At 40.8% G+C, this 26,227-nt stretch overlaps 1 protein-coding gene across 1 annotated transcript in view; it reads right to left on the bottom strand.

Annotated features, from left to right (window-relative positions):
• LOC310851617 (phospholipase A2 inhibitor and Ly6/PLAUR domain-containing protein-like) overlaps nucleotides 1-26,227 on the bottom strand; it is a 309,684-nt gene that overhangs the window by 8,736 nt on the left and 274,721 nt on the right. Inside the window, exons 4-5 of the transcript XR_014567781.1 lie at nucleotides 16,194-16,340; nucleotides 13,788-14,196 (exon numbers count right to left, since the gene is read on the bottom strand). The gene's annotated coding sequence lies outside the window, so the exon portion shown is untranslated. Of the gene's footprint in view, nucleotides 14,197-16,193; nucleotides 16,341-26,227 lie in introns of the transcript that reaches the window.

The raw sequence follows: 26,227 nt of genomic DNA, 5'->3' as shown, positions 1-26,227 counted from the left end.
CCACCCTCCATTTTCAGAAGACAAGAAGAACCCTGCAGTGTAGCAGCATCCTTCTTGGAGTGGCTGATCAGATGTCCATTGGTACAGGACTATCATAACAGGAGGGCAGTCGCCCACACCCCCTGTTCTCCCCCAGCAACTGGAAATGGTATATCCATCAAACTAATTGCCACTGATAGCCTCTTCCATAAATGTGACTAGTCCGCTGTTAGGTCTATCCAACTGTGGCTTTCATTGCTGATGTGGGTTTTCTATAGCTCAGTCAGTAGAGCATGAAACTCTCAATCTCATGGTCAAGTCCCATGGGGGGAGTTACAGTGGTTGGACTAGATCAATCTTGAGATCCCTTCCAACTCTACAGTTCTATGATTAAATTGAAGAATTTTACTGATGCAGATTATGCTTCACTTCTTTTCTTTTTTAAAATATTTTTATTACATTTTCAGTGTTTTGTAATCACAATATCCATACATTAATCCATATGCTCAAACATTGCTCTATCAGTACGTAATTACTTTATTCTTAGCATTTCTTTTTTTTCTTTTTTTTTTTTGAATTTTTATTTTCAATGCAGAATCATAACAAAAATTACAAACATTGAATCCAAAGTAGTACTAAACAGACAAAAATGCCCGGCACCTATAAAGAAAAAGAAAAAGAAAGAAAAAAAACAAAAAAGACAAAAAAAGAAAAATAAGGGGGGCAAAGAAAACAAGACTAAACTAGACAAAAATGAAAAAACACACATCTACAGAGCAAAACCATATCATTACATACATAAACACAAATTGACTTCCTTCCTTTGTTCTAAGACCTCCAAAAAATTTACTCTTACTGTATTGTTGTGTCTAATTAGATTACTTCCATCTTTGTGCTTTTTTACGTCATTTTTCTTGTTCTTTAACCCTGTAAAGCATCATTCATTACATACCAATATACTAACTCCAGAACAATGTTTTTTCATATACTCTTTAGCACAACCCCATTCTTTCAATAATTTCTGGTCCGATTGTCCCCTTATGTAAGCTGTGAGTCTTGCCAGATTTATGTATTCACAAAATTTAATTTGCCAATCTTTTACTGATGGAATTTTTCTGCCTTTCCAGTTTTTAGCTATAAGCATCCTGGCAGCTGTTGTTGCATAAAGGAATACTTTCCTTTGATTTTCGGGGATATCATTTGTAATTAAACCTAAAAGGAGTGCCTCCGGTTTTTTACTAAAAGATATTTTAAATATCTTTTTGAGTTCTTCATAGATTTCATTCCAGAATTGTTTAATAGGTCGGCATTCCCACCACATGTGGAACATTGTTCCTATTTCTTTTTTACATCTCCAACAGGTATTCGATTTTAATTTGTAAATTTTAGCCAATTTAACTGGAGTTAAGTACCATTGGTACACCATTTTCATAAAATTTTCTCTTATTGTATAACATGCCGTGAATTTGATGTCATATTTCCATAATTTCTCCCATTGGTCCAGCCGAATTACATATCCTATATCACATGCCCATTTGATCACAACTTCTTTTACTTCTTCATCCTTTAATTCCCATTCTAATAATAAATTATACATTCTGGATATACATTTTTTGGGGTTTTGTAATAATACTTTTTGTAATTTTGATTCTTCTTTTTCAAATCCTATTACTTTATCCTGGTTGAATATTTGTGCAATTTGATGATACTGGAACCATGTGGTACAGTATTGGGTCACCTCATCGTATGGTCTTAATTTTAATTGGCCCTGTTCTTCCTTTAGGAGCTGCTGGTAAGTTGCCATTCTTCCTATAGTATTTTTCTTTTTAACTGATATTACTTCTAGCGGTGAGACCCACCATGGGGTTTTTGGTTCTAACAACCTTCTATGTCTCACCCAGACCTTGTATAATGCATTTCTAATTACGTGGCTTAGAAAATCTTTATGGACTGCCACTTTGTTATAAATTAGATAGGCATGCCAACCATATCTGTTGTTCCATCCCTCCAAATCCAGAATGTTGCTGTTATCCAATTTGATCCAATCCTTGATCCAAGTAAAGCATGCTGCATCGTAATATAGTCTCAGGTCTGGGAGTCCAAAACCTCCCCGCTCTTTTATGTCAGTTAATAATTTATGTTTGATCCGTGGCTTTTTGCCTTGCCATATAAACTTTGTTAGGTCCATTTTCCATTTTTTAAAACAATCATCTTTACCTATTATGGGAATCATTTGAAAAAGGAACAGAAGTTTTGGTAAGATATTCATTTTAATACCCGAAATTCTACCTCAGAGTGTTAATTTCAGTCTTGTCCAAGTTTCCATTTCTCTTTTTGTTTCTTCCCAAATTTTTTTATAATTATCTTCAAACAAATTTATATTTTTCATTGTTATTTATATACCTAAATATTTCACTTTTTTTACAATTTGTAATCCAAATTTTTCTACCAGTTCCTTTTTCTCTTGATCTCCCATATTCTTTACCATTAGTTTCGTTTTTTCTTTATTCAAAGCAAAACCTGATACCCATCCAAAGTTTTCCATTTTTTCTAGAGCCTTTGCTATACTTTCCTTTGGATTTTCCACCATTAAAACTAAATCATCTGCAAATGCCCTTATTTTGTATATTTTCTCTCCTAGGGATATTCCATTTATTTCTTGGTCCAATCTGATTTCTTGATTTAATATTTCCAAAACCAAAATGAACAACAAAGGTGAAAGTGGGCACCCTTGCCTGGTGCCCTTCTGTATTTTAAAATAATCAGTTGTGTCGTTATTTATTATTATATTTGCTTCTTGTTGTTCATAAATTGCTTTTAACCCTCTTGTGATTTGGTCTCCCATGTCCATCTGGTCTAATAATATTTTTAGAAATTTCCATGATACTTTGTCAAACGCCTTTTCCGCGTCCACAAAAACAAAGGCTACCTTCTTACTTGATTTCATGTCTAAATACTCGATCATATCGATCACTGTTCTTATATTGTCGCTCATTTTCCTGCCCAGCAAGAACCCTGCCTGCTCTTTATTTATACAATCCTGCAAAACTGTCTTTAATCTTGTTGCCAATATTTGTGCATAGATCTTGTAATCATTGTTTAGTAATGATATTAGTCTATAATTGGTTATAAACTCTTTATTTCGTCCTTGTTTTGGGATTACTACTATGTGCGCCTGTTTCCAGGTGTTGGGAATCTTCCCGTCTTCTAATATTCTATTTAAGAGTGTCTTCATAGGTGATAATAATGGTTCCTCTAATTTTTTGTAATGTATTGCGGTAAGACCATCTGGGCCTGGGGATTTTCCCAGTTTCATCTTAATTATCGCTTGATGAAGCTCTGTCGTGGTTATTGGGGAGTTTAGCTCTTGAATCTTTTCTTTCTTAATTTTAGGTATATCCTTTCCACATAAATACTCTTTTATTTCAACCTCTGTCTCATTTCCTGCTTTATATAACTTATTATAATATTTTGTAAAACACTTTTTAATTTCCTCAGGGTTGTCTAAAGTTCTCCCCTCTTCCACTATTTTATCAATCAGTTTTTCCTTTTGTTTCTTTTTCAGTTGCCAGGCTAGCATCTTTCCGGGTTTATTTGCAAATTCGAACGACCTTTGTTTCATCCATTTAATGTTATCCTCAATTTCACTATTTAATATTGCTGAAGCCTGAGTTTGTAATATTTTTAGTTTTTGGTTTATTAATTCATTTTTTGGTTGTTTTGCTAATAATTTTTCATTTATTCCTATTTCCTTCCTTATTTGTTCCAGTTTTTGCTCTCTGTTTCTTTTCCTTATTGCGCTTTGTTGTATGTAAAAGCCTCTTATGAAAGCTTTACTTGCATCCCATATTATCCTGAGGTCTGTATCCTGTTCTTTATTTAATTCAAAAAATTCTTTCAATAGTTCTTGCGCTTTTTTTACAATCTTTTCGTCATTTAATAATCTTTCATTAAGTCTCCATCTTTTATTAGTTTTCTTGTGTTCCTTTAATTCTAATGTGACTGGGTTATGATCTGTAATAATTTTGGTCTGTATTTCTGCTTTTTTAATTTTAGTTGTTAAGTTATTTGATACCCATATGCTGTCAATTCTGCCCGGTGATTTTTTAACTTCCGAGAAATGTGTATACTGTCTTTCTCCTGGATTTTTATATCTCCATGTATCAATCAAATTTAAGTTTTCTACCATCTGAAAGAAGGTGTCTGGGAGTCTGCCTTTTTTAGATTTTCTTTCTCTCTGTGTCCTATCTAATTCTATTGATGTGACACCATTTAGGTCTCCCATCAATATAATTTCCTCTTCTATAAATTCCAGTAAATTAGCTTCTACTTTTCTGAAAAATTCTGTTTTGTTACCATTCGGTGCATAAACTCCTACTATAATTAAATGCTCTTTACCTTTTGTTATTTTTACCCCTAGTATTCTACCCTCATCATCCTTAAAGATTTTTTTTGCGTCTAGTTTAGGGTTCACATAGATCACAATTCCCCTTTTCTTTTTTACATCTGAGGATATAAATTCTTGACCCAATCTCTTATTTTCTAAAACCCTTCTATGGTTTCTAGTCACATGGGTCTCCTGCAAGCATATAATATCCCATTGTTCTTTCCTTAATACATGTTCTATTTTATTTCTCTTCCTCTTATCATTTGGACCATTAACATTCCAAGATATAAGTTTTAAATTCATTAATTTTTATTTATTATCTACAGTAGTTTCGTTGAGTAGATAAAAAAAAGAAAGAAAGAAAGAAAAAAGAGAAAAAACTCAGAAATTTTAGGATTTTGATAATCTGCTTCTTCCAATCTCTCCCCTCCCTCCTTAATACGCGCTTGTCTCTCTATGCTTCTTGTGATGTCTGCGTTGTTTCCTCTCGCTCCAATGTTGGCTCTCCAGTTAATTCTTTTTTGTACTTCCTCCAGAATTTTCCCAGCTCATCTACTGATCTAAAAGTTTTTCTTCTGTCCTTATATGTGAAGGTGATGCCCTCAGGAAATTCCCACCGGAATCTAATTGAATTCTTCTTGAGTGCTTCTGTTACCGTCTTATAGTTCTGCCTTTTCCTCAGAATTCTTTTTGGAATTTCCTTGAATATTTTGATAGGCCTATCATCTATTACTAACTTCACTTGTCCTTTTTGATGTAATATTTTGTCCTTTAAAAGTCTTGAGTTGATAAAAATTAAGCAATCTCCTGGCCCTTTATAAGTGTCCGATCTTTCTGATTTGATCCTGAAAATTTTATCAATATCCAATAGCATCTCTTCTACCTCTACTCCCAACCAGTTTGCAATCTCCTGTGATAATTTCTCTTGAATTTGTTCATCATGAGTTTGTGGGACGCCTCGGAAACGAAGGACCATCTCCTTCTGACGCATCTCCATCAATGATATATCATCTAGCAGCTCTTCATGGGCTCTCTTTAGGTCGTTTATTTCTTCCTTCGTTGAGACTTGTGATTTTTTAATGTCCTTATTTTCCATTTGCAGTTTCTTTGTCATTTCCTCTTGTTTGGTAGATTTACTCTTAAGTTCTTGTACAGATTTATCCAGTTCTTTATTTTTAAGTGAGAGGTCACTTATTTGTGTTGTTAGGTCTATTATTAGCTTTAAATTTTGTTGGATGTTGCCAGTTAGTATGTCCAACTTATCATTTAGGCTCTTTTCCATCCCCATTATAAGGTCTTTTATGTCAGCATTGGGGTCTGTTTCAGCTGTTGATTGTCTTCTCACTTGTAGACCTGACCCAGATGTCAGTGTAGTTTGGTATTTTTTAGAACCCATATTTGTCATTCTTCCTTTTGATTCTGATCTAGATATCTTTATTTCAAACCAAGAATATATATATAATCCTAAACTTTGAAAATGCTCTGTTTATAGTCTATAATTTGGTCCTTTTATCTGATGGGATTGAGAGTCAGTTAAGATTCCGGTGGTTTTACCCTATGTTGTTATCAGTTCATCTCAAATATTTATTTATTTATTTTAAAAAAGAAAAAAAGTAAAAAAAAATCCAAGTTTTAGTAAAAAAATTATTTAAGTATTTTTAATTACTTTGGCAATGATCAGAGAGAAAAAGAAAAAAAAACCCTTGCAGTACTTAACATCCGTCATAAGGACTTATTTTCTAGAAGCTGAACTTGGTATTTCAAATGTCCTTTCGTGTGTAGCTAGTTTTCTTTATGGTTGTACTTCAAGCCTGTGTCTTAGCAGCGTTTTTTAAATTATGGGAGTAATTTTATTTTCCGCCACTAGGTGGCGCAATTTTCGAATTTACTTGTGAGGTGGTCCTTCTTGTTTTGTTTCTCTAGCCTCTCTTTGTTGCAGTGACTGTTTCCTCCACTATTCTTCCGGCTTTTTCCCTTCTGAGGGCAATGACTCATTCTTCCCCTCCCAGCGCCATTTTCGCCAGCTGCTTTCTTCCCTATTCCAGTCTTTTCCTCCTTCTTTCTCTCCCTTTGTATATCTCTTCTTCTTCCCTTTCACTTCTTTATCTTAATCTTTATCTTCCCACCGCTGCCTGGTCTTCAAATCTTTTCTATTCCTTCTCTTTTTCCACTGAATCCTCCACGTTTCTCCCCCTCCTTTTCCTTTTTCACTCACCCCTTTGTTATACGCTGATCTCCTTCTTGATGGCCGCTGCTTTGTTGCCACTGTGCTGCTGCTGCTTGCTATTTCAGCTCCTTGTCTCTCTCAACAGAGCGTCCCCCTGTAGAAGCAGGTACTCAGTATGTCTCAGTTTATATCCACGCCAGGAAGCATTTCTATAACCACTTTTTAACCTTCTCTCTTATTTTTATATTTCCCTTTATTAAATGTAAATCAGTTCCTTATATTGTCATTACAAAACATTTCAACTCAAAGCTACAAATGTTTTCATATCTTTACAATATTCTTTGATATATAATATAAATTTGCTCCAGTCCTTTCCAGTTTGTTGCGCTGATTCCGGATCTTCCCCGTCAGCTTTGCTAACTCAACGTATTCCACCATCTTACTCCTCCATTCTTCCAATGCTGGAATCTCCTGTGATTTTCATTTCTGGGCCAGGAGTATCCTTGTGGCTGTTGTGGCATACATAGATTCATCTCCAATTAGACCTAACAAAAATTTCCGATGTACTTAAGAAACCTAATGTAATTAAGAAACCTATTTTTTCTTAATTATTTTGCTTGTTTTTAGTAAATTAAAGAAAAAAGAAAAGTATTCTATTTAACAATTAACCCTATAATATCACAAATATTTTAGCTGAGACAGTTGAAAGGAGGGGTAAAGCATGGTTAGTGCAGTTTAGAAGCTATATGCTGTATAATATTTTATGCAGTTCATAGTTCAATCATGGAACTCACTTCCATAGGAGGCAGTGATGGCCACCAGTTTAGATTACTTGAAAAGAGAATTAGACAAACTCAGGCAGGGCAAAATAACCCACAATATCTATGTTCCACCTCCAGTTTCAAAGGAAGTTTGCTTCCTTCCTTGAAAGCGAAAGATATTTCTCAATTTTCCACCCCATCCCTCACCAATTAATATATTTGGCTGGATGGACTGGAGCAAACTCCTAGGGATTTCAGCACACTACTATGCACTTTTGGTTGAAGTAATAACCATTTATTTCAAAGGGATTACAGTGCAATTCTATACATGTCTATCTAGATGTAACTGACACTGATTTCAATGGGTCTTACAGATAAGTCTGTATAGTTTTGTATTGCAACTTCTTCAAAGTATATTTTGGAGTTTTGGTTTCTCTGGCACTTCCCTTTATCTCCACTGCCTCAAACACTTTTCCAGTTGAAATAACTATTATAATGCTTCACATATCTAACAGCAGCCTCACATTGGTGGGTAATTATGGTTCAGCATAAATCTCCTCTTTGTGAATTCAATAATTCATAGCAATGTGAGGGTGATTCCTAGTGGTGAGAGTCAGGCATTTGGATCCCTGTCTCTTCCTCTTTTTTTGCTGTTCATGGAGGGAAATGGGATGCAGTACACAGAGAAAAGAGTGATGTCTATCATTGTGGTTATTATGATAAATATAAATGATTGTGGCAAATAAAAAGTTGCTTCTAAAATGTGTATCCTTCAAATCAATAGTTTGGAATAGGGAAGTATGGTATTTCCTGATATAAAGCATCAAAGTTTTTTAATGTAAAACTGCAGGCAAGCAGAGGTTTGACAGTTTTTGAATGCATGGTTATGTCATCTAACCCCAATGCAAAAGAACAGATCTCTCAAATAAATGAAATGATAAAAGAGTTAGAACAGGTGGTGAAAGAGAATGGCTAGGCCTAATGATTTTTGTTTCTTCAGGTACCTTAGCCTTTTTAAAACACAACATACAAAAAGGCATATTCAAAAGGCAATGGACTTTTACGCCAATCCTATGGGCCTCCAGCTCTGACCATTTTGCTTTGTAAATGTTCTCATATTCTCCTTACACTTCAAGAGTCCATTCACCTTGGAGGCAAATTTATTTTAAAGCTGTTTTAAATGCATACGTCTCAGCAGTCCAGATTTGGCCGGAATGGCTACGGAATTCCTAAAGCTGTCCTGGGTTGTGCCTTGATTCCAGGTGTCCTGATTTCTCCCTCCCAGCAGAGAAAGGCCACGGAAGTAGCTCCCGGGGTGGCAGCAGCATTGGGAAAGCGAAAGGAGGGCTGCTTCCCAAAGCCTAGTTAGTGCTTAAAAGGTTTTGTGGGAAAGGCCGTTTGACTCCAGGATCCTGTCAGAGTCCTCACAGCTCCTGCCAGAAGCACCTCCTTTTGCTAATTCTTTCAGACCAGAAGGAAGGGGCTTACCCAACCATTGCACTGCTCCCACACCTCTGTATTGTTTAGCCTGAGCAGTAGTCGAAACCAACTCTTCAAGGAAGAAGCATATACTCAAGAAGACCCTCATAATGCCTGAGTGATTGGAAGCCAATGAGGAATGAACCAACAGGTGATCTCTGGAAGAAGAAGTTGACTTGGAGGGATTCATGGGCCAAGGAAGGGTGACCAAGGATTCCAATTGGGAAGGACTGGTCCAGTGAGGAGCAGGAAATTATGAAAATAGGGAGTGCATCCTATATTTTTGTATTGTAACACAAATCTCTTTTTTCATATTGGATGCAATCTTTTTAAGGAACTCTGTGGGAGTCAGCCACATGCCTCTTCCAGTTCAACCACATTTACACTCTCAGTATTTTTAATAAATGTGTTCCTCCCTCAGGCTTTATGGTAAAGCTGAGCTGGAAACAAATTAATCCTAACGAGGCACAAAGTAATAAACAATTAGCATGTCACACACATGCTCTTCCCAGAAATCAGGTGAACCTGGAACCTGCTTGTATCCATGGGGCCATTCAAGTTTACACTGTCAGTTTTTTAACTTATCAGTATTTGGTTTTTGATATAGTTATGATAGCTATTTTCCCTCCAGTATGAGAACTAGTAAGCCTCTGAATATCTGTTGTTGCAGATCACAGCGGAAAATGTGATCTATAAAGGGATACACATGCATTGATGGTTACCACATCCTCTTTGTGAGTCACAAAGTGGTGTTGTCCGTTACGGATACCATCCTCGCAATCTTCCCAACCCCGACTGACACCCCGTTGGTTCTGGCAGCAAAAGACATTGTAAAAGAACTGTCAGCAATGCAGACTTTGCTAAAAGAGCGTTTGGACTGTGCTAAAGAGGCCTATAAGATATTGTCCGATGCACACTGACAACCTGGCACCGAAATTAATGTGGAAGATCAGGTGTGGTTGTCAAAACCTGATTTACCACAGAATGGCAGGTTCAGGAAACTGAACCCACAGAGAGTGGGCCTGTCTGAAGTTGTGGACCAGATCAACTCTCTGACTTTCTTGCTCCGATTGCCTGTGTCTATGAGGATTCACCCCATCTTGCACAGATCAGTCTTGTCACCCGTCGTGCCTGCACACCCTTACCAGGCACCTAGACCTAGTAGAAGGAGAGGAAGAGTACAAAGTAGAACAAATTCTAGACTCCAGGATGCAAAGAAAGAAGATGCAATACCTGATTGGGGGGCGAGAGGTATTGACCGGAAGAAAGATCATGTGAGTATGCAGAACATGTCCATTCACCATACTTGCAAAGGGCGTTGCATACATGCCACCCCAACTGACCAAAACTAATGGGATGGGTGGAGGAGGGCTCTGGAGAGGGGAGTGACGTCAGGGACTGGGCAGAGGAGGAATGGTAGAGACCGCCTCCCCAACCTGACCCTTCCAGAGAAGAAGACAGTTCAGAATTACAACAGAGGTTTGAGGGAGATCACAACTCAGTGGAAGATCAGGGGAGAAGTTGGGAAATAATGGGAGAGTAGGAGGAGGCAGATCCAGAGCAGCTGGCTGACATGTTATCACTAGAAAGCATTTCAGACCCACCATCTCCCTGAACCCTGCGAGCAAAGAGCTCAAAGACAAATGGCCCTAAGAGGCAACCATAGAGGGGATGGTGCTGTTGACGAATGAGGAAGTGGGAAAGAAGGGGAGTGGAGATTTACTCAGGACTATGCCATTTTTCCAAGGGGCTGCATTCCTAAGCATCTCCCTGTAAACACTGAATAAAAAGCAGATGGGAAGGATGTTTTCTTGTGTTATCTCTTCCTGGCAACCTGCCATGGTTGTTGGTTCCTCTGCCACCTGATAGATGTTAAAAAATATTCTAGTTTAGACTTGTTTTTTTTTCTGTATACATATGTCAGGGGCTCAGGAGCAGAGGCACAGGGAAGAGGGGAAATGGAGAGCGAGGGGGAGGAATCCGAGGGGAGCGTAGGAGGGGACAGTGGTCCGAGGGATTCCATGAGCCTCTCCAGCGAATCAGAAGATTCACAAAAGGGGGCGCCAGTGGCCAGGGGCAGGGGGTTCCCAAGGGGAACGCCCCAGGAGCAAGGGGGCAGCAGGGACTCCCAGAGCAGTAGCTGGAAATCAGGACCAGCTTCCCCACCAGAGCAGAGTGGGGGGGGGGGAGAGTCCCAGGTATCGGGGCCAGTGCTTTCCCCACCAGGGAGAGGAGACGAGGCAGAGCTGACCACGCCTCCATTGGAGAGTCAGGCAACGGAGGGGAGGTCAGATCCGGCCAGTGTCACGGAAGAGGGAAGCAGCGATAGAAGCAGTGTAACGGTTAGGAAAAAGGTCACTGGGTTGGCGCGAGAAACAAGTTCAAATGTACAGGAGCGCGGGACAGCAGAGAATGAGGATTGGGAACCGGGTCCTAAAGCCCGCAGGAGGCAGGGGGAGGAGCTGAGCGACTCAGCGTCGGAGGAGTCCAGAAAGGGCAATGCCCCAGCGGGCAGGAGGACCCAGAGGAGGAGAGAACAGCGCAGAAGGTGGAGCAGGGCTAGGATCTTAAACTGGTGCGGAAGGGGAGGTGACTCAGACGGGACTTCGCCGATCTAAGGTCTAAGACGTAGGGCTGCACGCTCTGGCGTTGAAATGGAAACTAAATTTCAATAAAGACTTTTGTACATTACATCAACCTGGCGTTGGTCCTCTGTGAGCTGGGACCTAGAGGCAGCTCTGACAACATATTTTCCCAAATGTTCCCAAATTCCTAACTGACCTTCTTCTACCATCCTTTATTCCTATTTGGTAACAGGGTGCTTACTACACTGTTGTTTTATTGGTCTTAAATAAATATGTAATTCTGTATTTTTTGATCCAGACCAGTGCATCAGATCTTTTTGATGTGCTATATATTTTGGTGATTTAGCTCCTACTTTCTGGACTCACTCAGATGTCCTTTGTACCCACAGCTGTTCCCTAGACCTGAAGGGAAGAATTGTTAGCAAGAGTGTTGACATACTAATATTCTGGGAGTTTGGCCTTGTGTTTAAGAGCCAACAAGAGAACAAGCTCTTCTTGTAACCAGTTTTCAGTGATCTGACCTCTGAACAGCTTTCATCTGCATTTTAAACACGCACACACATTCCTCCCTTCCCAATCTTTCTCTTTTGCCCTTCCTTCCTTCTTCCTCCCTTCCTCCCTTCCTCCTTTCCTCCCTTCCTTTACTTTTCCTCATATTTACCCCTTTCTTTTCTCATCCCTTTCCTGTTTTTATTGTGTTCTCTCTTTTATACACCCTAATATCATCATCATCATCATGACCATCATTATTGCTATTAATATTATTTAAATATACCTCTTTCTATTCATTTCCTTTGAATTGATGTGTCTTTAGCATTTGCTTATACTAACAGAATTTCGAAGGGATGGAGAAAGGAGAAGAGAAGATTCCCTGGAAAAGACCCTGATCTCGGGAAAGATTGAAGGCACAAGGAGAAGGGGATGACAGAGGATGAGATGGTTGGACAGAGTTCTTGAAGCTACTAACATGAGTTAGTAGACCAAACTGAGGGAGGCAGAGGAAGACAGAAGTGCCTGGCATGCTCTGGTCCATGTGGTCATGAAGAGTTGGACACAACTAAAAGACTAAAAAACAGAATATGTTTGTAATCACATCTAACAAAATATGACATTTTCCCTCCTGTTTATTTTCAATGTTTCATTATTTAGGAAACTACTAAAGGAGAGTTGGGGGGTGGAGATGACAAGGCAATGGTACAGTATGTATCAAAAAGACATGGTGATAAGTATTGGTCTGTGCTTTAAAAATAAAAGAAAAGAAAAGACTTAATGTGCTGTCAAGTGGTGGTGGTGGTGGTGGGGAATCTCAAGCTGGTGCCAGTATCCAGGTAGAGAGGTGTCGAATTGGGCATCTCCCAGGGTGAGAAGCAGGGTGAGAAAAGAAAAGTTCCAAGGTGAAAATGGGGAGGGCCTGTCACTGGGAGCCAGGGAGGGTGCTTGTGACTTGTCAATGCTGTGAATTGTTTGCAAAGCGTTTTGAGGTTGAATCTCAAGGGGTGTCCAGAGAACTGTCTAGCCCTGTTGTGTTGGATGAGGGTCAGTTGGTAAGATTCAAGGACATTGCCCCTTGCCCCTCTTGTCTGAGGATAACTAGCAGGGAGGGTACAGCTGACTGGCTCAAAATGTGATTAATGTCTCCTTGCAAGAGGGGGTAGTCCTTGCCTACTTGAAGGAGGCAGTAGTGTGTCATCATCACAGATGGGTTACGTGGATGCCCGCCCCCAGGTTATTTCATAGTGGCCCTTGGAGGTGGGCCTTCTTAGATGGGACTTATGGGGTGGAGTGTCATATGACATCATCAATCAAACTCTATGGCAGTGGGGCATAAGCAATTGACAGAAGGTAGTATCCTTATACTACTAATGCCTTGGCCTGTAGATTAGTGTCAGGAGAGATGAGCTAACTGAGTCCAGGAATGATACACCATTGGCTGGAAAACTGAACCTGAATCCTGATACTGAAGCTCCACCATGGGTCCTGTAACTTTCAGCCTACACGCTTCTCCATTCTGAAGTATTCATCTGAAAGAAGACTTGGTGTTTTAAATCAATTGGTAATGTAAGAAAAACTAAAACTTAATTATAAAAAGACAGGATGATTATAATGGGAATAGTATGTTGGGATTAGTGCTATTTTTTTCTAGATTTACAGGTGTAAAAGCTCACCATGGAATTATTCCTTGTTCTCTTAAAATGGTAATGACACCCACCTGAGAGGTGCCGGAGTTGAAAAGATGCCCCGAGTTAAATTCTTCAGAGGAGAAACCTCTTATCTAAGAAAACATCCAATTTTAATAATGATTTTAGCTGTCTAATACATTTTATTTTGTTTTTATCCTGTTTTATGTATTTTATCTTTTGTAATATCGTCAGCTAAACCAATAAATATTAATCACATTTGTATCTGAAAGAAACATCCAAGAACCAGCATTTTATTTCCCATAACCATTTATTTTGTATTGTAATAATCATAATGAAAACTTAACTGCTTTTTAATGATACACTACAGGGCTCTTTGAAGTTAGAACCCCCACATTCTGAGCCCTTTTTCTCTACCACTTGCTTCCCTTTATCTCCACCAAAAGCAAAAAAAGAAAGAATTAGACTTCCTGAGTCCTGAATTTCACCACTAGGCCTCCAGTTCCACCTCATTGCCTACATTGTGCAAATTACCCTTCATGTTCAGGCTGCTGTGATATTCGTGAAGCATTATAACATCTTTCGCGCGCAACTAAAAGGGCATATTTTCCTGCTCCAACTTTCTTTCCTTTTTTTCGGATGCCACAAAAATCTGTTGTTCCACAGCCTTGGAAAGAAAAATTGTCGGCGATAAAAAGAGCTGGGAAAAAGGGAAGAAATGCTGACATTAGTCCTTTACCCAGGGACTAAAATATGATACCTGTGATGGTGAATGAGAATTTAATTTTAAAATATGTATATTTCAGAAATCTGAACAATATTATAATTTCATCCAAACACGAATATACAAGAATACTACTACTACTACTAATTGATTATTTATACCCCACCCATCTGGCTGGGTTTCATAATTTTCACCATTAGTAGTTCGAGTAAAAAATAATAACTCTTATGTAATTCAAAAGTGCCATCATACCCAAAGGAGTCTCAAGAAATGAAGATTATTAATAAGCAGGCTATATTTATAAAATATATTGAAATTAGAGGATTTGAAAGCAAGCCTTGAGTATGTGGATCTGGCATTAATCAAGCTGGGGGTGACCTCCATTGTCTCCATTGACGGTTGGAGGCCCACTGAGGCTCCCTCATTGCCCCACTATGATCTAAGCATCCAGAGGATCCTTCTTTTACTTTACCATATCTATTTTCATTTCAAACCCATCTAACATGAAGTAGGTGAAAAGGGGGAATCCCAAGAGCCAATCAGGAACGCCCCTCAGAATTCTTACTCAGCCCTCAAAAGAGAAACTAGCAAAAGTCCAGGTGTAAAGGGCAGGAGAAGGATGAGAAGAAAGAATGTATGTCAAAGGCAGCTCAAATGGCCTGGACTCTGCCTCTTCCCTCATGGGGCAAATCAGCTTGTACGCCCCTCCTCCATTCCAAATCCCCTCTTCTTTTCAGAAAGGAGGGATTTGGTAATTCCCCCCCCTCTCAAAACATCATTATTCCTCAAAACTATGTTGATATGGAGCTATGCATCTAAGACTGGATCTAGACACATCAAAAAAGTGATTCAGTTTAATACGTTGTAAACTTCATACATGGAAATCCCATTGGTGAAAGATGGGACTCCACAACATCAATTCCATAATATTGTAACACGTATAAAGTGCTTTATATTTTTATTAATGTAGCTAACTCATGACATTGCCAAAATGATGTATGCTTTTGTCAGGGAACTGCAGGCAGTGAGGGAGGAAAGAAAGGGAGGATACAGAGAACGATCTCCACTGATTAGTACTGGCTCGTCCTCCTCAGAAGACAGAGAAGAGGAAAGTGAGTCTGGGGAGAAAGGGGTGCTTCCGAGAGAGGGGGATCCACGTTGCAGGGAAAAACGGAAGGGGCTGAGCCGTTGGCTGAGCTGGTCTCGAGGGAGAGGGAAAAGAGAAACCAGTCAGAGCAACGCGTCATGAGAGATGGATCGCTTTGTTTATTCTGCATGTAATCTTGTCAGAAGGAAATAAAGAAAGGAATTTATGGCTGGCTGCCGGGAGTGTTTTCTCTGCTGAGTGCAGCAACGCGTGCAGCTGGCTTGCTGACAGCTTTTGGGAAGGAACATAGCCTCCCTCTTTTCCTCCCCCTGTGTATCCCCTAAAACCATTCTGGGAGTTTCCACAATTGTGGAGCAGATTTTGGGAGGAAACAGAGCACATGCAGGCAGAAGACCCAGATATTTGGTTGCACAACTGTATATCCTTACACTGAAGGTCTGAGTTAGCCAGATACTGCTTATTGTCACAGAATTTAAAGAAATCTATTACATTCATTTCACATAATAAATATGCTTTTTGAGCAAGAGGGTCATTGTTTGTCCTGGACTGGATCTCATTGGTGGAGAGATTCAGATGCAACTGGGGTGGAGCAATCAATGCACTTTTTACTTTTGTTTGGAAGAGTATTTTATATGCATATCTCACTTTTAATCCTCCTTCTGTGCAAGCAAGTGGCATTATGAGAGATAAAAGACACAGTCCAGGCAGGCAAAACACTAAGGAAGGGTGCAGAGTGAGAGATGTGTTCCCTCTCATTTTTCCAGCAACATGAAAGGGAAAGGGGGGCGAGAAGGAAAACAGGAGGGAGTCTCTATGACCCAGCCGAAGACTAGGCCTTTCCCCCCTGTTTGAGTAGCAGTGTTACCTCTAGTGAAAACTCCTTTAAAATCCACACACTTGCTCTCATTCTCAAGGCAGTTGACGGTCTTCTCACTTTTACATTTTTTGTTTCCTTTGGAGAAGCAGGCTGGACACCGCAGACCATTTTCAACCATCATGTTCCGATCAGGAACTGCCAAGATCACAAATATACGGAGCATGTTAATGGTTTTGTCTGTTTTTGTATCTGTGTGTGATAATTCACTTATTTTACCAATTAAAAGACTGACCAGGACCAGCTCAAGGCTGATTTAGGAGGACACTTGGATAAACTATGTGGGTTGTAAGGTCAATATTTGAAACAATTGAATGTTAACTTGAAGGTTTTGCCAAAGAGTTTGGTAAGAAGTCTAAGCTCAAAAACCTTGGTCCCGTTCAGGTTTATCTAGGTGTTAGGATAGACAGGTCTGAGAACGGGAGTTTCTTGCTCAGTCAGAAAGGCAAGATTGAGCAGTTGCTTGAGAAGTTCCGGATGTCTGACTATGCAGGGGTCAGAATGCCCATGGAGACCAACTTCATGAAGGACAGTCAGCTTGGGGAGTGTTCTGAGTTCCAAAACCCTGAGGTGTTTCAGGAGTCTGTTTAGGGAGTCTGTTGTATCTCTCTCAGTGGAGCAGACCAGACATAGCGTTTGCTGTGAATCTGCTCAGCAGGGAGGCTACAAAGCCCAGTGTGAATGCCTGGCAAGGCATCAAGAGAGTGTTGAGGTATTTGCAGGATACCAAAGAGTTTTGCCTCACGTTGTCAGCTGAAGGTGACGCATGGTTTATGTGCTGGAGTGACAGTGATTGGGCATCTCTTGGAGACAGGAAGTCTGTGTCTGGGCTGGTGGTAAAGTTCGGGGAATCCCTGGTTGGGTGGAAGTCCCGGAAGCAAAGTCTTATTGCACTTTCTTCCACTGAGGCTGAGTTCAGTGCGTTGTCAGATTTGTGCAGAGAGTTGGAGTTCTACCAGTGCTTGATCCAAGAGATCTGTGGGGATTGTTACGTGCACATAACTGTTTGGGGAGACAATCAACCTTTGGGGAGACAATCAACCTTGTGTTAGGTTGGCAGAATCTGGACAGTTCAAGTCCAGAACCAAGCATTTGGACATACGTTTCCAGAATGTATGTCAGAGTGTCCAGGCAGGTTGGATACGGCTCAAGTATTGTTCGAGCTGGGATAACCTAGCTGATGGGTTTACCAAACCCTTGACCTTCCAGCGACATGGGGAGTTCTGTGAAGGGTTGTGTTTGGGGTGAGTTATACTCACATTTTCCCTCAAGATGCGAGACGAGAGGGGGTGTGAGGAGAATCAGAACTGTGTGACGTCTCACATTCTGAGGCGTGGTTACGTTCACATACGGGAATCTTTCTTTGTGTGTGAGTTTTCCTTTCGTTTTTGGCTGAGAGGTGAAAGGATGTCTGCTCTTTCGCCGGGCTGATTTATGATGTATTTCTTCTCATTAAAAGACTGTTGGAGATTAGCAAGAAGCTTGCATTCAGTCTGATTTATTCACACACAAGGCAACAGTTTCTGCTGCTGCAAATGCTAAGGACTTTGCTAAGAGAGCTAAGGGAGCTCAAGTTTTTCTATCGGCACAGACGTCCATCAGCGCAGCAGAAGTGTGCCGGGCGCCATCTTATCTCACAATATTCTCCCCGGCCGCATGATTCAGAATAACATCAGAAATATTAGAAATGTGTTGGAATATTTGGAACTACAAATTGACAAACCAGCAATTTTAATGGCAGTTGATGCGGAGAAAGCATTCAATAAAATCGCCTGAAGATTTATGACAACTATGTTGCAACATATGGAGTTTAAAGATCTGTTCTGTAACAGAATCCAGGCTATCTATAGCAAACAAATGTCAAAAATTATAATAAATGGGATTAGATCAGAAAAATGTGAAATTAATAAAGTGACGAGACAGGGATGTCTGTTCTCTCCATTAATATTCATTTTAGTAATGGAAGTCCTAAATAAGAAAATCAGAGAGGAAAAAAAATATCAAGGGAATAACATTGGGGAATAATATATATAAGTTTAAGGAAATATATAGCATTCCTTTTCCTTAAAATTATGCTATTTGAGCAAGGGGAACACATTTTGTCCTGGACTGCATCCCAGTGGTGGAGAGATCCAAATGCAACTGGGGTGAAGCCATGAATGCACTTTTTACTTTTGTTCAGAAGGGTATTTTATATACACATCTTGCTCTGAATCCTCCTTCTGGAGAAGCAAGTGGCATTATGAGAGTTTAAGGACAAAGTCCAGGCAGGCAGAACACTAAGGAAGGGTGCAGAGTGTGGCCAGTGAGAGATGTGGCCCCTCTCACTTTTGAAAGGGAAAGGAAGGGGCAGGAAGTGGAAGCAGGAGAGCAGGAGGGAATCTGTGTGACCTAGCCAATGATTAGAGCTCCCCCCCCTTTCTGAGTAGCAACATTACTTGTAGAAAAGCCTCCTTTAAAATCAGCTGGGTCTCATTCTCAAGGTAGTTGACAGTCTTCTCACTTTTACTTTCCTTTGGAGAATCAGGCTGGGCAATGCAGACCATTTTCAGCAAGCATGTTGTGATCAGGAGCTGCCAAAATCAAAAGGATAGCAAACATGTTTAAGTTTTTGTCAGTTTTTGTATCTCTGAGTTATATTAATGGAATCCACCCTAGGACCTTAGAGTTTGGTGGGGCAGCAGCAAGTAATATTTGATGAAAATATGATCTAGAAACAACGTGGATTCAGGACTGTCCATGGGGAAAAGCCACCATTACTCTCTGAGATGAACGACCTTTACATGATGGGGGGTGAGGAAGTGTAAACTTTCCTTTCTTTCTGAATCTCTCTGAAGATTTTCATGTCATCAATTATGGTGTTGCCTCTCTGTAAATATACAAGCTTGGTCTATTTCTGAGTTAGCGGAGTCTGTAACCTGAAGCGTATGTAACCTGAAGCACATGTAACCCAAGGTACCACTGTATCTATATAGCAATTTAAAGCAGGAACTCCTTAAAGAATCCTAATAGGTTTTGGATATTGAGAATACAGATGATTGTGGTACCTCGGGTTACATACGCTTCAGGTTACACACTCCGCTAACCCAGAAATAGTGCTTCAGGTTAAGAACTTTGTTTCAGGATAAGAACAGAAATCATGCTGCGGTGGCGCAGCAACAGCAGGAGGCCCCATTAGCTAAAGTGGTGCTTCAGGTTAAGAACAGTTTCAGGTTAAGTACAGACCTCCGGAACGAATTAAGTTCTTAACCCGAGGTACCACTGTAATCCTAAATCTCTTCCCACAACGGCTAACACTGCCAACCATATTCTTCAGTGCCAGACTGTAGCCCTCATTTGCTACAGACTGCTAATACTATCACATCCAAGGTCTATGTGAAGTTGCTTGGTCCTTGATGGATAAAGGTATATTCTGAGCCAGTGCCTCTGTCTTTCCTCTTATTTGATGTGGGGTCTTACTGAGTTCAAAAGAGCAATATTCTTTTTCTGCTCTCTTCTGATCTTCCAGGCCACTAATCAAAGAGCAATGAAAGCCTCAAGGTACTGCTCAGGTGACTGCTCAGCTGGCAAAGCTAGACATACCTCAGGGCTGCTGAAAGGTGCCAGGGATGCACTGGTAGGCACTGAATGGAATACAATGACTCCAAGATAATTACTGAGAGCTAATTAAATTATCTTACAGAACACCGACACTCCTTGTTCTAATTGTGTCAGATTGTTGGGACAGGGACAGATACTTTGACTCAGCTGATCTGTTTGGTGATGACTGTCCTTAGCCACATTGTCTTGAATTGAACCCAGCTAGTTGTTTATACCTGCTTCAATTCCCATCTTCCATTTTCAAAAGATAAGAAGAACCCTGAAGTACAGAAGAATCCTTCTTGGAGCAGCTGTTCAGATATCCATGGGTGCAGGACTAACATGACAGTAGGGCACTAGCCCCAGGGCCGTCTTTAGCATATGTTCCACCAGGGTGCAAAGATTCACCCAGCACCCCCCCAAAAAAAAATTTGACGGGTGAGCTAGAAGGTGTTGAGCTTTTTTTAAGGGGCGCAAGTCTAAGTTTTACAGAGGGGAACAGCAAAAACCACTAACATGGAAAAATAAAAAGCAGCAGCGATAGCTCCATCTTCCGTTTTTGTGATCATGCAAAAATGGAAGACACCACTAGGGGGTGCTACCAGATACATTGATTCTGCAGCTCTTCCGAAAAATAGACTGGCATGACCAGTTTGCGGTCGACCGGTTGGACATCCCTGAGGTAAATAGTTAAGAGCTTAGGCAGCTTCAGCGGCAGGCACCTGACGCCCCCCAGAATTCAGCACCTGGGTGCCCCGCACCCCTTGCACCCCCGGGTAAAGACGACCCTGAGTAACCCACTCTAACTGTGCAGGTGTGGCAGCAGTGACCCTGGGCCCTCATGCCTCTTTCCCCATCTGGCAGACTAGCAGTGGCTCTGGCTGTGCCCTTTTTTTTTTGTTCTTAATGATATGTCAGCCCTAACAGGAGGCTTTTAAGTATCTCATCCTTCTTTTCTTTCTATTGCTCTTGGATGCAGAGCAATAGCCTCATTTCCCGCTCATACCACAAACAAAGGCATTTTTTAGCCACACAGCACAGAAGGCACAGAGGTCATTCTGCTTTATGCTGTCTATCTTGAGGTGTGCTTCTCTTTCCTTCATTATTTACGTTCTGCCTACTTAGCAATGCAACTCCTTCCTTCATAGGCAAAGCTGCTTCTCAAGTTTCCACCCCATCCCTCACCAATAAATATATTTGGCTGGAAAAATTGGAGGTGGCATAGGGATTTCAGCACACTCCTATGCACTGTTGTTGGAAGTAGTAACCATTTATTTCATAGGGATTACAGTGCAATTCTATATCTGTCTACATAGATGTAAATGCCATTGATTTCAATGGATCTTACTCCGAGATAATAATAATAATAATAATAATAATAATAATAATAATAATAATAATAATACAGTGGTACCTCGGGTTACATACGCTTCTGGTTGCATACGCTTCAGGTTACAGACCGCGCGACATATGGACACTCCCTAATCAGCCAAGACAGGCACAGATCAAGGAGGCAGGTGGTGGGCCTACCAACTTGGAGGAATCTATCCACATCAGCAGGGAGTATCCGATCGAAATGGTCCAACACTGGACCTAAAGTCAGTTGAGGGGACTCCAGTTCAGTCACTGTATCTAAACTGGCAGGGGGGTCACGGTGGAGCAAAAGGACTTTTTCCGCAAAAAAGCTCGTGAATGCCTCACAGCTGTGGGTCGAATTTGTGCTTAAATTTGGTTGTCCTCCTCAGGACGTTATTGACCTAATTATTCTAAAAAGTTGTGCTAGCCCAGAGCTAGCGGTTTAGGGAATTTTTTAATGTTTGATGTTTTATTTTGTTTTATTATTCTGTTGGGAGCTGCCCATAGTGGCTGGGGAAACCCAGCCAGATGGTGGGGTATAATTATTTATTATTATTATTATTATTATTATTATTATTATTATTATTATTATTATTCACCACCAGAACCACAAACTCCAAGGCCTTAGTAAATGACTAATGTGAATATTTCTTATTTTCCATATTTCTTATTTTCCAGATTTCGTTCATAGGAGTGACTTCACTTTCCAAGGATGTTGAACAACAGATTTTTTTGGGAAAGAGTTGGAATTGGAGCAATAGTGCTCCAATGTGAAATGGGATGCAGGACACAGAGAAAAGAGTGCTGTATTTGTGTACTTCATTATGTTTATTATGATAAATATAAATGATTGTGGCAAATATAAAGTTGGTTCAAAAATGTTTATCCTTCAAATCAATAGTTTGGAATGGGGAATAATGGTATTTCCTGATATAAAGCACCAAAGTTTTGTTTTTAATGTAAAACTGCAGGCAAGCAGAGATTTGACAGAACACTTCTGTCAACTAAGTGAAATAATAAAGCGTCAGAACAGTTGGTGGAAGAGACTGGCTGGGCCTAACAATGTCTGTATGTTCAGGTATCTTAGGCTGGCTAAAACAAGGGGCTTGCCCAACCATTGCAATGCTCCCACACCTCTGTATTGTTTAGCCTGGGCATTAGTTGAAAGCAACTGTGCAGAGGAGAATCGTAAACTCAGGAAGGCCCACATAATGCCAGAGTGATCAAAAGCAAAGGAGGTACGAACCAGCAGGTGACTTATGGAAGAAGAAGCTGAATTGGAGGGATTTATGGGCCAAGGAAAGGTGCCCAAGGATTCCATCTAGGAAGGACTGGTCCATTGAGGAACACAAAATTATGGAAATAGAGAGTGCATGCTTTCCCAGAAATCCTATATTTTTATATTGTAACACAAAGCTCTTTTTTCATATTGGATCCAATCTTTCCAAGGAACTCTGTGGGAAACAGCCAGATGCCTCTTCCAGTTCAACCACACTTACACAGTCAAGAAACAGGTACTTTAAATAAATGTGTTCCTCCCTCGGGCTTTATGGTAAAACTGAGCTGGAAACAACCTAATCCTAATGAGGCAGAAAGTAATCAACAATTGGCATGTCACACATTTGATCTTCCCAGACATCAGGTGAACCTGGAACGTGCTTGCATCCATCAGGCCATTCAAGTTTGCATTGTCAGATTTGTAGCTTTTCAGTATGTTTTGTTTTTACTGTAGTCATGACAGTTATCTTCCCTCAAGTATTAGAGCCAGTAAGCCTCTTAATACCAAAAAAATTTCCTCTCTTCCCCATCTTCTCTCTCCCCCCCTTCCTCTCTCCCTCTCTTTCTCATATTTCACCTTTCTCTCTTGTCCCTTTTCTACTTTTATGGTGTTCTCTCTTTTACACACCCTAATATCATCATCATTACCATCATTATTGCTATTAATTTTAAATATACCTCTTTCTACTAATTTCCTTTGTATCACTGTGTTATTTGTATCTGCTTATTCTAACAGAATTTCTAAGAACTGGAGTACAGTAATATGTGTGTAATCACTTTTAACAAGATGTGGCATTTTCCCTCCCCATTTATTTTCAATGTTTCATTACAGTGGTGCCCCACAAGATGAACGCCTCGCAAGACGAAAAACCCGCTAGACGAAATGGTTTTCCGTTTTGGAGGCGCTTCGCAAAACAAATTTCCCTATGGGCTTGCTTCGCAAGAAGAAAGCTGCGTTTCTCCGCTCCCCCGGGAAGGCAGGCAGGGGGGAGCAAAGACTTTTGCCCCCTGCCGGCCTTCAGAAGAGGTCCAGGACCTGTTCTGAAGGCTGGCGGGGGGCAAAAGTCTTTGTCCCCCCCTGCCTGCCTTCCCGGGGGCTTTTAAATCGCCCCGGGACAGGGTTTTTAAAATGCTGGGGGATGGCAGCGAAGGCTTCGCTGCCGCCCGCCAGCATTTTAAGATCGCCCCGGGACAGTGGAGATGTCTCTGCTGTCCCGGGAAGGCAGGCGGGGGGAAGCAAATACTTTCGCCCCCCGCCGGCCTTCAGAAGAGGTCGGGGGGACAGACTGTCCCCGGACCTGGTCTGAAGGCGGTTTCCATAGGAACACATTGATTGATTTTCAATGCATTCCTAGGGGAAACCGTGCTTTGCAAGACGAAAAACTCGCAAGACGAAAAGACTTGCGGAACGAATTAATTTCGTCTTGCGAGGCACCACTGTATTTAGGCAACCCCCTCACACACAGAGAGAGAAAGAGAGAGAGAGAGAGAGAGAAGGCAATGCTAAGATATCGTAACCGTGTGATGGTATGAAATCATTGGTTCAAGCTTTAAATATAAAATAAAAGGCTTAATGTGCTGCAAGACTTGGGAGGGGGGATCTCAACCTGGTGCAGCCTGGTGGAGAAGTGGACATATCACAGGATGAGAAGCTGGGTGAGAAAAGGAAAACTCTAAGGTGAAAATGGGGAGGGCCTGGCATTGGAAGCCAAGGAGTCTGCTTGTGACTTGTCAATGCTGTGACTTGTGTCCAAAGCATTTTGAGGATGTAATTGCTTGCTTCCACTGGGAACTTTACTCCGCTGTTACAGCAGATGAATCTCAAGGGGTGTTCAGAGCACTCTCAAGCCCTGTTGTGTTGGATGAGTTTCAGCTGGTAAAATTCAGCTGGGTTGGCAGGGTGATAATGCCTCCTGGGAAGGAGGCAGTGGCGTCCCATCATCACAAATGGGTTGCATGGACATCCGCCAAGTCATTTCATGGGATTTCTGGGATGGGACTTTTTTGGTGGAGTGTCATATGATATCATCAATCAAACTCTAAAGAGGTGCGGCATAAGCAATAGACAAGAGGTAGTATCCTTATACTATTGATGCCTGTAGTATGAATGACCAATGTATCCAGGCAGGCTGCTCAGTCAGTGGAATGGGGGGGGGGCTCTGTCTATTCCACCCTTTCTGAAGGCAACTATAAGAGACAGACAAAGAGATCAGTTGTCATGCACCTGTCTTGTTGTTCACTGTCAAGAGAGATGAGCTGGCTGAGTCCAGGAAATCTCATATGTTAAAGCATGATTTCTGTGCTGATCACACTTCTGCCTCTCTGGTCAAATGTGCTCCTTTGAAAGGCTGCCCCAAGACATGTTGGCAGCTGAGGAAGAACACAAATTAGTGCCTCCCCATTCCAAGGAAGAAGGAATGAGTGCAGATCGAAATTCAGAACAATGCGAAGGGAGCGGAATAAAGATCTCCACAGGAAAGAAGGATAGGAGGAGACCAGCAGGACATCCAATTGGCCAAAAGGCCACTGAAGAGGCAACCTGATTGTGGGGGGAGGGACAAATCTGGTCTTTAAGGAGTGCAGTGCGGCTGTTGTTGCCACTGTGCCAGCAGCAGGGGCAAGGAATTCCTTGGAGGCAAGATCTGCTGTCCCTTAGGATCCAGCCAACAAAGATACTCACCAGACCTAGCCTGATGGGTGGGGCCATCCTGCACCTTGGTATGCCAAACTATCCATTCAGCCCCCCTCACTCTCACTATGTAACCAGCATCACAAGTACCAAATGGGGAAGAGCTTTTACAGCTCTGCAACATCAGTGTACGAACTTTGTCATACCTGAAGGATGCTATCTCTAGGTCCCCTATGTAGAAAAAAATTGACTACATGGAGGAAAGGTGCCTGATTATTTACCCAACACTTACTGGTTTGTCCCATCTATGAGGACTTAAGACATGCTTTGTTCATATATTTAAATCTCCCAATTGAGAGATGGATTTGGTAAATGGTTAACTTTTTGTCAAGGGACAAGCCCCCTTACACCTCTGAAAATTTAATCTGTTCTGCCTTTAGAGTTACAATTATAAGGACAAAAGTTTGTAGGAATTAGTGCTATTTTTCTAGATTTACAGGTGCCAGAGCTCACCATAAATGACTTCCTTGTTCTCTTAGAATGTCAATGGCACCCACCTGAGAGTTGCCAGAGCTGATCTCTAGTGAACTCAGGCTGAAAAAAATGCCCTAAGTTATTTTTTTCAGAGGAGAGATCTCTTATCTAACAAAACCCCTGATTTTACTAATGATTTTAGCTGTGCAATGTATTGTATTTTTCGCTCTATAAGAAGCACCAGACCACAATACGCACCTAGTTTTTGGAGGAGGAAAACACTAAAAAAAATATTCTGAATCTCAGAAGCCAGAACAGCAAGAGGGATCGCTGCGCGGTGAAAGCAGCAATCCCTCTTGCTGTTCTGGCTTCTGGGATAGCTGCGCAGCCTGCATTTGCTCCATAAGATGCACACATATTTCTCCTTACTTTTTAGGAGGGTAAAAGTGAGTCTTATAGAGCAAAAAATACGGTAATTTATTTTGGTATTATTCTGTTTTATGTATTTTATATTTTGTAGTCGCTTTGACTAAACAAAAAAATAATAATTGCATTTGTATCTGAAAGAAACAGATCTGAAAACTGGCATTTTATTTTCCATAACCATTTATTTTGCATTGTAATGAGCATAATGAAAGCAACTATTTATTAATGATACAATACAAGGTTCTTTGTAGTTAGAATACACAATCCCCACATTCTGACCCCG

This window comes from Podarcis gaigeae (genome assembly GCF_964106915.1).
Source record: "Podarcis gaigeae genome assembly, chromosome: 8".
Taxonomy (NCBI): domain Eukaryota; kingdom Metazoa; phylum Chordata; class Lepidosauria; order Squamata; family Lacertidae; genus Podarcis; species Podarcis gaigeae.
The sequence above is the reverse complement of the archived record's forward strand: the minus strand, read 5'-3'. Positions and strand labels throughout refer to the sequence as shown.